The sequence below is a fragment of the Misgurnus anguillicaudatus genome, chromosome 23 (assembly GCF_027580225.2).
Source record: "Misgurnus anguillicaudatus chromosome 23, ASM2758022v2, whole genome shotgun sequence".
Classification (NCBI taxonomy): domain Eukaryota; kingdom Metazoa; phylum Chordata; class Actinopteri; order Cypriniformes; family Cobitidae; genus Misgurnus; species Misgurnus anguillicaudatus.
The window spans coordinates 3,355,077-3,366,325 of NC_073359.2; the positions used below are offsets into that span (position 1 = coordinate 3,355,077).

General features: G+C 37.3%; 1 protein-coding gene and 1 long non-coding RNA gene across 2 annotated transcripts in view; both read right to left on the minus strand.

The window, feature by feature from the left end:
- LOC129453634 (uncharacterized) overlaps positions 1 to 11,249 on the minus strand; it is a 213,392-nt gene that overhangs the window by 50,539 nt on the left and 151,604 nt on the right. The window lies entirely within an intron of this gene.
- LOC141359344 (uncharacterized) overlaps positions 5,398 to 11,249 on the minus strand; it is a 36,441-nt gene continuing 30,589 nt past the window's right edge. The window contains exon 2 of the long non-coding RNA XR_012365787.1: positions 5,398 to 5,836. This is a non-coding gene — a long non-coding RNA (uncharacterized lncRNA). The remainder of the gene's footprint in view (positions 5,837 to 11,249) is intronic.

Consider the following 11,249-nt stretch of genomic DNA (forward strand, 5'->3'; position numbering starts at 1 on the left):
ACTGTGAACACAAAAGGTGTCATCATTTACTCACTATCATGTTGTTACAAAACTGTATTAATTTTTTTTTTTGATGAACACGAAGGAAGATAGTTTGAGTAATGTTTGAAACCAAACCGATCAGAGGCCACACTGACTTCCAAAATCAGAAAAAAATAATACAATGGGGTCTCTGATCGATTAAGTTTAAATTAAAGCAATTTACATGAAAGCATCTTTCATACGTATAACATAATACAAATATATATTTTTAATTCTGAAGACACAGATTAAAGATTAGGAAACACCGATGCAAAAATGAGTGTCCTGATCTTGAATCAGCATAAAAACTTGATCGGCTTTGCCACAAACCACCCACTTAAACAGGATGAGACTGTGTGATAGACATCTCTGCCCAGAAAACCAGTTTATACCAGCTTCAGTTTAATACTAGATTAGACTGGTAAGCAAAACACATCATATCAGAGACAACCTAAAAAACAAGTGTAAAATTCACAACATAAACATCAGTTCATGACACGGCTTTTAAATTTCAAAATGTTATCCAATTATTGTTTAACAAAAGATAAAGAAAACAAAAATGATAACGGCTCTTATGATCAATAGCATCACTTTATTCCTTATAAATGTGTAAATACAGCATTATTCTGAGCAGTTGAAGTTGTAGTAGATCATTTTATGATCTTATCTCATTTTCTCGTACTCAAGTGGATGTTAAAGAAACTTTTTGACACTTTTCATAGCATAAGAAGGAAAGCATTAACATGAATATATTTTGACAACTACACTAGTCAACATTTGAAGTGGATCAAAGCCTTTTCTAAAAGTTGTCTTAAAACCAATACCCAATACCCGTTCTTGTCTTAGGACAACTTTGATGAATGTTTTTGATCCACTTCAAATGTTGACTAGTATATTACATACTATTATATTAAAAGTTAATTTATAGCTGTTAATTATTGCTGAGTCCTGTAAAAGATGTCTCTTATCTTTACTTCATCTTTTATGTTTTCAGCAGAAAAAAATCTAATCATTAATCTTCATCTTTTTACTGCTAGTCTCAACTCGATTCACAGGACAGATTATGTTTTATATTTTTATAAACCTGTTCCTTTCATTACTAATAAACTGAGCTAATAATCTGCATATGTTTTATACTCCACACGACCAGCGAACTGATCTACGGTCTAGTTGCCTTAAATTGTGCATGCTCCCTTATAGTCTACGAGTCCGTCGGGTGTCCCATCTGTCATTTTTATGCTCTGAAGTCCACACTGCTGCAGGCTTCATCACTTTAAACAGAAGTCCTTGTGAAAGAGCAATCAGATCAGACGACGGATGTGAGGAGTTCTCACTGATGGGCAACTTCTCTTCTTATTTTCGGCGGGACACTCGAGTCTGTCCCAAAATATGACTCTGGTGCACCGTTGTGGACAAGGGTCCCCAAAGTCTGCACTATATGATGTCATCAAAGTGTGGACTCTGAGGAAGTCCACAAGTGCAGGGTGTGTCATTTGGGACAGGGCCTCAGTCGAGCCGTCATCCTCCATTGTGCTGCAATCATGTGACCGCGTGTGGTGTCCATTTTTGATGAAAGAAATTGCATTCACATATCAAGTACATACTAGCACCCTCCCCAGATTAGTGTATTAATAGAGTCTGAAACTCTTTAAGGAATGAAGTCATTTCTTTTTCAGAAAGCAGTGGGTGACAGGAAAAGCAAAATCTTTAGGTTAACCAGGATTTGGCCTAAGTTAAATTAGGACATTGAAGTGTTTTCACAAACACACCTAAAAAAAAACATTACTGATGTGCATCTTGAGACGAAACAATGACACTTATATGTTTTAAGATTTGTCAGTGCAAGCTGTTTTCTGTTACGACACCTCAAACAGGCATCTTAATGTTGAAATAAACTTCAGCTCTGTCTGGCTTTAACACAGCAACTTTTTCAACCCTGTTAACACATTCTAGGTTGTGTCCAAAATTGCCCCCATACCCTTAAATAATGTAAAAAATTTGAGGGAACAGTCATTATGTAGTGATAAATTATCAAGTGCATCTCATTCTTATAGTGAACCACAACAACGATTTCACATTTATGCACATTAACTTTAATATTTACCTTAGTAAAGGTTAAAGCCAGCCTATAAAGTTGGTTAGTATCGAACAAGTAATGAAGAGCACGATTCATCTTCTGCTGAGGAAGCGGCTCGTCTTGCAGATGTCTTTGTGGCAGCTAGATGGAGGACAGAGTCCTGGAGTTTTATGATTGCCATTTTGCTGGATTTACTGCTTTCTAGTAACATCTGTAATGTGGTGTTAACATGCGCTGAAACCAAAATGGGTCATGAAGTGAACAAAGAGAACCCTTTGACCGTGCTTTCATTTTATCATTGTGATTTGCCAACCCCTTCTGTGAAACCACTTCTATTAAATCCATAATAGAAAGAAGATTAAACAAGTTTCAGGGAACTCAGAAATCTCTCAAATATATCCTAGAGTTACAAAAGAAGCAGAGTAGGAGAGACGGTCTGTTTTATAGTCTTTTATTTTAGATACTTTTTGTCATAATAATCTTCTGTTTCGAAAATTTTTAAATGGTTCTTTCTTTTAGTGTATGGAGGACATGTTTAAAAATGAGACAATCTAAACTTTGGGCAGGTCATCTGGGACGACTCAAAATGTGTCACAGAATTAGTAAGCATTTTTTCTGGCCAGGTTTGACTAAAGATATAGTTGAGTTTACAAGACATTGCCAGTACACTGATCATTGATGCTCTACAAAAGATCCACTAAAGCCTTTGCCAGTATTATGAGTGCCATTTTAATGATTGGGTATAAATATTGAGGAGTAAGGCTGGTAACAAACATATGTTGGACATTTCTGACACATTTTCCTGAAGTTTTCCTTTTAAAGAACATTAAAGCCCAATCTGTAGCTTTCTGTTTGTTTCAGTTATTTGTATGTAAAGCATTGTGGATGTTTATAAGAAGACATATGGTTTATTTACTGCTTTAGGTCAAGTGAGAAATGCAAAGATGTAGTAAGATATTATACAATGTAAATATATGAAATTTAAAATACATGACAACATGTACTTATAATACAAGATAACAATGTGGAGTTCCTCATGTGTCATAAATCATCATACTCATAAATGGTACAACCACAAATAATGTATTGTAACTGTTGTAATGATTGTTTATTAGAGAATACAACATATAGTATAATAATGTTTATTATAGGGGAATATGCCTGCAATAATGCATTATAAACACAGACTTCATAGAAAGTGTTACCACATACTGCAGTCAAAACAGAAAACAGAGAAATATATTCAAAAGATAACATTTATCTGACGACTGTGAATGTCTTAATACAAATATAATATGTGGATAAATATCTCAGAAAGGCAGGTACCAAAAAGCTTTATTAACCCTCTGGGGTCTAAGGGGTTTTTAGGGCCCTGGAGAAGTTTTGACATGCACTGACATTTGTCAAAGCTCATTCTAAACATGTTTTCCCAAGACTTTTCAAAACAGGATCTAGTAGTCTAGGGTTTTTTCTTCAAAATGATGTAAAAAATCAGTCGGCCTACTCATTCACATAAAACAATATATTGATTTACAAATTCTAAGACACTTTTGCTTGAGAAAGGCGGTATGTGTGGAGGCGGGAAAGCTCCTGAATAATCAGTGATTGACAGCTGAGGAACAAAAGAGTTGCATAATGAGCCACATAATGAGCCTTGTGGGGATGTTCAATAGGAATGTAACTTTCTTTATAGTAAAACCATGAAAAAGTTTACTTTTCAATATAATGTAAACACACACACACACACACACATCATATATAGTATATATATTTCTATTGAAATATTTTCTATTAAAGGAATAGTCTACTCATTTTCAATATTAAAATATGTTATTACCTTAACTAAGAATTGTTGATACATTCCTCTATCATCTGTGTGCGTGCACGTAAGCGCTGGAGCGCGCTGCGACGCTTCGATAGCATTTAGCTTAGCCCCATTCATTCAATGGTACCATTTAGAGATAAAGTTAGAAGTGACCAAACACATCAACGTTTTTCCTATTTAAGACGAGTAGTTATACGAGCAAGTTTGGTGGTGCAAATTAAAACGTAGCGCTTTTCTAAGCGGATTTAAAAGAGGAACTATATTATATGGCGTAATAGCACTTTTGGGAGTACTTGGACTCGCCTGAAAAGTCCGCTGCTCTTCTCCCTCTCATAATGGGAGAGGGAGGGTGTTACTGCGCCGAGTCGAAGTACTCCCAAAAGTGCTATTACGCCATAAAATGTAGCTCCTCTTTTAAATCCGCTTAGAAAAGCGTTACGTTTTATTTTGTACCACCAAACTTGCTCGTATAACTACTCGTCTTAAATAGGAAAAACGTTGATGTATTTGGTCACTTCTAACTTTATCTCTAAATGGTACCATTGAATGAATGGGGCTAAGCTAAATGCTATCGAAGCTTCGCAGCACGCTCCAGCGCTTACGTGCACGCACACAGATGATAGAGGGATGTATCAACAATTCTTAGTTAAGGTAATAACATATTTTAATATTGAAAATGAGTAGACTATTCCTTTAATTTCACAAGTATAAGTTACCTTTTAAAAACCATAGTACCCTAATCATGGTAAAGGTACTGTTTGGCCATCGTAAAATGAACAGAGGGTTAGTGTTTGGTTGGCCGGCGAGAGGTTTACTTTTGTGCAGTAAAAAGCTCAAAAGAAGAACTGCCTATCGTTGTATGGACTCTTATTTGTGTTTTTGTAATCATTATAGTAGAAACACAACAAGGGACAAGCGTGATAAACTTATCAATGTTTGTTTACAGCCGCCGCCATTACCTCACATGTTGATCATGAATGCAGTGAACGTGAGCACATGAGAGTGATCCTGTGTTTAATAAACTTGCTGTGCGGAGATATATGCTCAGACGCAACTAAATAAGAATTGTACTGTTTGCAATCGCGGATTTTATAAGAATACCAAAAAGCGCGTTGAGTTTCCTGTGTGTTTGTGTATGTGCGTTCCCATCGCGTGAAATGTTTGGCGGAATAACAAAGATAACAGTCGCGTCTGGAGATACTGACACACATACGCAAGTAAATAAGGATTTACAGTAGATGTCATGTTTGGTGCACTCGGATAAAACAACAAGGAGTGGAGAGACTGGATTGTGGATTGCGTATCCATTGACTGCAGGAGGCACGAGTTATGCATATGGATGTTTCTACTCATTCACTTCAATGGCGCGGGGGTGTGGCGATCTCATCTCATTACAGATAAACAGGTAACATGAGAAAGACAGTACCTCTCCTCCTTCTCATACAGTTTACACCGAATGACAATATGTTTTCGATCTCACATCATTCAAAAGCTGACATTCCAATCATTATATAGACATTTATCTTTTGTTTCTATGACAAGTATTCATTAAGTTACAGTTTATTTTTCTGACGCGTTTCTGAAAGGACTTCACTGAGGGAGAGAGAACAAAACGCGCATCATGTTTATTTTCTTAATTTTGCGAAAAGCACAACATTCTGTTTTTATTGGGAGTGGACAGAAAAAAATAGACACTTTAACGTTTTAAATGATGTATAAATCATATCTGTATGTCAAAAATCAGCAGAGTAATTTAAGTCTCTTTGCAGAGTGATTGAAAAATAAAGAGTTTGCGGCGCCCGCGGTCGACCCCAGAGTGTTAAAACATTTATAGTAGCAAACCTTCAGAAAGCCAAGCCTTGTTTTAATCAGTATCCTACAGTTTTATGTATTTAAGCATTTATTTTGTCCATCTGAAAAAAAGACACAAACTCAGTTATATTCAGAAAAGGCAGAACATTCAGAATTTGACTTTTCTGTGATTCTCAGATTTCAGTCTCACTGCAGCCGTTATCACAGCCCTACTCAGCAAATAACCATCATGACAGCTGTGTGCTTATTTTAAAAATAACACAAAAGTTCTGAGTGATGCGCTATGACGTTCAGTGCCACTGGCAGCGCTACAACACTTTCACTTTTGGTTGTGTTAGTACATTTAAAGTACAACTTGCGTTAGAAAATAATAATTCCACCTTGATTGTGTTTCCTCATCTTCTTTTTTAGGGGTTTCCCCAGTAATGATGGTACACAAAACAATGCGGCACACCGGCACCTGACTTTAAAACCTGCAGAAGCTGTGCCAGTGACTTATTTGACTTATTAGGCAATAACTAACCAAGATGTGTTCTTGTACTTGAACATTTCTGTAATTTTGTAGCATCTCACTTCAATATTAATGATCAGCTATGAGTGCTGCACAGTGAGACTGAAAGTAGCTCAGCGATGATGTCATAGCTGAGAATAAAACAATCCGCATCAAGGACTGAAACTATCTATTTTATCATTTACACTGTAACAAGTGAAAAGTTAGATCAACTTAAAGGAATAGTCCATTTTCTTAAAAGAAAAATGCAGACAATCCACTCACCACCATGCCATCCAAAATGTTGATGTCTTTCTTTGTTCAGTCGAGAAGAAATTATGTTTTTTGAGTAAAACATTGCAGGATTTTTCTCATTTTAATGGAGTTTAATAGAGCCCAACATTTAATACTTATCTCAACACTTAACAACAGTATTTTTCAACGAAGTCTCAAAGGACCACAAATGATCCCAAACGAGGCATAAGGGCCTTATCTAGCAAAATGATTGTCATTTTTGACAAGAAAAATAAAAAATATGCTCTTTTAAACCACAGCTTTTCGTCTAGATCCGGTTGTGATGTGTCAGCGTGACCCCACGCAATACGATATGACGTCAAGAGGTCACAGAGGACGAATGCGAAACTACGCCCCAGTGTTTACAAGTGTGTTGAAAGAGGACCACTCCTACGTTGTTGTATGTCAACTGATACTAATTAATGTCTTTGTATCAGTTTATTGTTTACAATGGTCCGCAAATGTGCGTTTTATATATGTAACACGTGACCTCCCTACGTCACTACGCATTTGCGTTAGGTCGGGCTGGACCGGACCTGGACGGGGAGTTGTGGTTTAAAATAGCATATTCTCTATTTTTCTTGTCAAAAATGACAATCGTTTTGCTAGATAAGACACTTATGCCTCGTTTGGGATCATTTATAGTCCTTTGAAACTCAGTTGAAAAAAACTGTTAAGTGTTGAGTTAAGTATTAAATGTTGGGCTCTATTGAACTCCATTAAAATGAGAACAATCCTGCTATGTTTTCCTCAAAAAAACATAATTTCTTCTCGACTGAACAAAGAAAGACATCAACATTTTGGATGACACGGTGGTGAGTAAATTATCTGGATTTTTCTTTTAAGAAAATGGAATATTCCATTAAAGCTGCAGTCGGCAAGATTTTTTTGGATCATATTCACTGAAACCGACACTATGCTCCAAAAGAACAACATAAATTAGACAGTTTAAGAAAAAAACGCTTCTACCTCCACATAGAGCCTGTTATTTGGTTAGCAAAAATCCACCGCTCTCGGTTCATCTGGTCCAATCAGCACAGGGGTGTGTAAAATCTACCTGTCAATCACAGTTCCTGCACACGCCACAGAGTCCCCCCCGTGCTTGTGTTACATGAGGCTTGTTTGACTTCATGAAGCACCACAAGAACCGACAGCCGAACGACGTGAAGGTGCAGCGAAAATGATTAGAGAAATCATACAAAGTCTAATTTCGTCTCGCTGTACGTCATCTGGCTGTCGGTTCTTGTGGCGCTGCGTGAAGTCGAACAAGCCTAATATCACATGCATCCACCTTGGATTGAACGCAGCGTGATGGCGGAGAGAACATTCACTAACAAACTTCCGATTCCTTGGCTAACAACCAGAGCTAGGAGAACAACCAATTAAAAGAAAACAACCAAGGAAAAGAAGGAAACGAATATAGAAAGCGACCTGTAATGAAACTAGGATCAATATCAGACCAGCATTTGAAAGGTGGAGGGATCTATGAGCTTTTAAAGGGTTCTAGCTGGATGCAGAGCTTGACACATTTCTTCTTGACAGGTAATTGTGCTTTATCAACCATTTATTGTATTTCTGAATGTTATGTACAGTCTTGTTCAAAATAATGGCAGTACAATGTGACTAACCAGAATAATCAAGGTTTTTAGTATATTTTGTATTGCTACGTGGCAAACAAGTTACCAGTAGGTTCAGTAGATTCTCAGAAAACAAACAAGACCCAGCATTCATGATATGCACGCTCTTAAGGCTGTGCAATTGGGCAATTAGTTGAAAGGGGTGTGTTAAAAAAATAGCAGTGTCTCCCTTTGACTGTACAAACTCAAAACTATTTTGTACAAACATTTTTTTTTTCTGGGATTTAGCAATCCTGTGAATCACTAAACTAATATTTAGTTGTATGACCACAGTTTTTTAAAACTGCTTGACATCTGTGTGGCATGGAGTCAACCAACTTGTGGCACCTCTCAGCTGTTATTCCACTCCATGATTCTTTAACAACATTCCACAATTCATTCACATTTCTTGGTTTTGCTTCAGAAACAGCATTTTTGATATCATCCCACAAGTTCTCAATTGGATTAAGGTCTGGAGATTGGGCTGGCCACTCCATAACATTAATTTTGTTAGTTTGGAACCAAGACTTTGCCCGTTTACTAGTGTGTTTTGGGTCATTGTCTTGTTGAAACCACCATTTCAAGGGCATGTCCTCTTCAGCATGACCTCTTAGTATTTTAACATATGCAAACTGATCCATGATCCCTGGTATGCGATAAATAGGCCCAACACCATAGTAGGAGAAACATGCCCGTATCATGATGCTTGCACCTCCATGCTTCACTGTCTTCACTGTGTACTGTGGCTTGAATTCAGAGTTTGGGGGTCGTCTCACAAACTGCCTGTGGCCCTTGGACCCAAAAAGAACAATTTTACTCTCATCAGTCCACAAAATGTTGCTCCATTTCTCTTAAGGCCAGTTGATGTGTTCTTTGGCAAATTGTAACCTCTTCTGCACATGCCTTTTTTTTAACAGAGGGACTTTGCGGGGGATTCTTGAAAATAGATTAGCTTCACACAGATGTCTTCTAACTGTCACAGTACTTACAGGTAACTCCAGACTGTCTTTGATCATCCTGGAGGTGATCATTGGCTGAGCCTTTGCCATTCTGGTTATTCTTCTATCCATTTTGATGGTTGTCTTCCGTTTTCTTCCACGTCTCTCTGGTTTTGCTCTCCATTTTAAGGCATTGGAGATCATTTTAGCTGAACAGCCTATCATTTTTGCACCTCTTTATAGGTTTTCCCCTCTCCAATCAACTTTTTAATCAAAGTACGCTGTTCTTCTGAACAATGTCTTGAACGACCCATTTTCCTCAGCTTTCAAATGCATGTTCAACAAGTGTTGGCTTCATCCTTAAATAGGGGCCACCTGATTCACACCTGTTTCTTCACAAAATTGATGACCTCAGTGATTGAATGCCACACTGCTATTTTTTTGAACACACCCCTTTCAACTAATTCAACTAATTGCCCAATTGCACAGCCCCAAGAGCGTGCACATCATGAACGCCGGGCCCCATCCGCCCTCCGAGAATCCACCGAACCCACCGGCAACTTGTTTGCCACGTAGCAACAAAAAAATATACCAAAAACCTTGATCACTCTGGCTAGCCACACTGCACCGCCATTATTCTGAACAAGACTGTAAGTAATCTAAGTATGCTCAGGGTTTCCCGCAGCACTTTATAGTTAAGGCGGCCCGCCTAAGCTTGGAAACCCTACTGCCTTAACAAGGTCGTCCAAAAATAAATAAATAAATAAACAAATAAATAAAATTTACAATTAAAAAAATCCGCTGCCGTCAAGTGCATCTCGGAGAATAGCGTGGATGCGCTTGACACAGTGAGCGGGCACGCGTGTCACACGGCCGAAATGAGGGAAAAAAAGCTTCAGTCACTGGAGGATAACTAGCCAGTACGTGTGTCCGTGAGAACTGTAAGTAGACTTATGTTTTGGGTTTATTTAAGCCTGTTATTGTATTAGTTTATAGTTCTAGCACATTTAAAGTAAGTTATCTGGTGATTTTGTTGTGTGAGTTCTTCACCTGCTAGCTAGATTGCACTTGCCTGTTGATTCTATATAATTGTAGAGCGCTCTTGCTCACATTCGACATGTGACAGTAGTTACACTCCATTAAGAATTGTAATCAATAGTGGGAAATAATCAGTTTTTACAATCTTCGCGCTATTTATCATCGTTCACCGGACGTTCTACAACATTCTTTATTCAGGGAAAAATAAAACCTTTTTGGGGGAAGATGTTCATCTAGAATATGGATACCCAGATAGCATGCAACCATTGAAACAATGCCAAAAACCGTTGATTTGTCAATGTTAATACCATTGAATCAATATCACGTTTGCACCCTCCACAAATATTGAAAACACATTGAAATGTCAACAAATCACCACTATCGCGATCAGTGCCCGCTCCAGTTGGGCCCTTGACTCTTGTGTTTTAATGGTAAGTTTTCTTTGGCTGTTAAAGCAGTGTTTTAAAATACATCTGCTATTGCAAAGAAAACAAAGATCTAATGTTATCAAGTAGTTTATTCTTGTAGATATACCTAAGCGATATTAATGAAATACTGTTAAAGTTATGCAAAAAAATTATTTTATAGTAGTAGTTGGAAACAGTGTCAGGTCTGTTATTTTGAGGATTATATAAACACATTTAAAGTCAAACTACTGAATCTATCTCTGACATCATGAATCGATCCACGAATCTCATCAATGGTGACCATCAACAAAAGAAAGCTTCATGCTGCAATGCATGCTGGGTATCATCGTAGTACTAAACTAATTTATAACTCCCAGCATGCATTGCAGTTGATTGTTTTATATGAATTTGTTTGATGATTGTCACCATTGTTGAGACCCGTAGGACGAGTAATGATGTCTGAATGTGTCAGCAATTTTTCTGTTTGTCTTGTCACAGTGTATTTACAAACCAAAACAATTATAAATGTCAAAAATGGATCAACATAATCATGTAAAGCAGCTTAATTTTATATCATTTTGACATCTTCACAAAAAGCAACCAGGTTCAACTTAACTTTGAAACACATCTTTCTTTTCCAATGCACATGTGTTTCTACATATACACATACAAACACTAAAAAAAAAGAAAGATTTAACTTAGTGAATAATAGGAGTCAGGGACCAAACGAA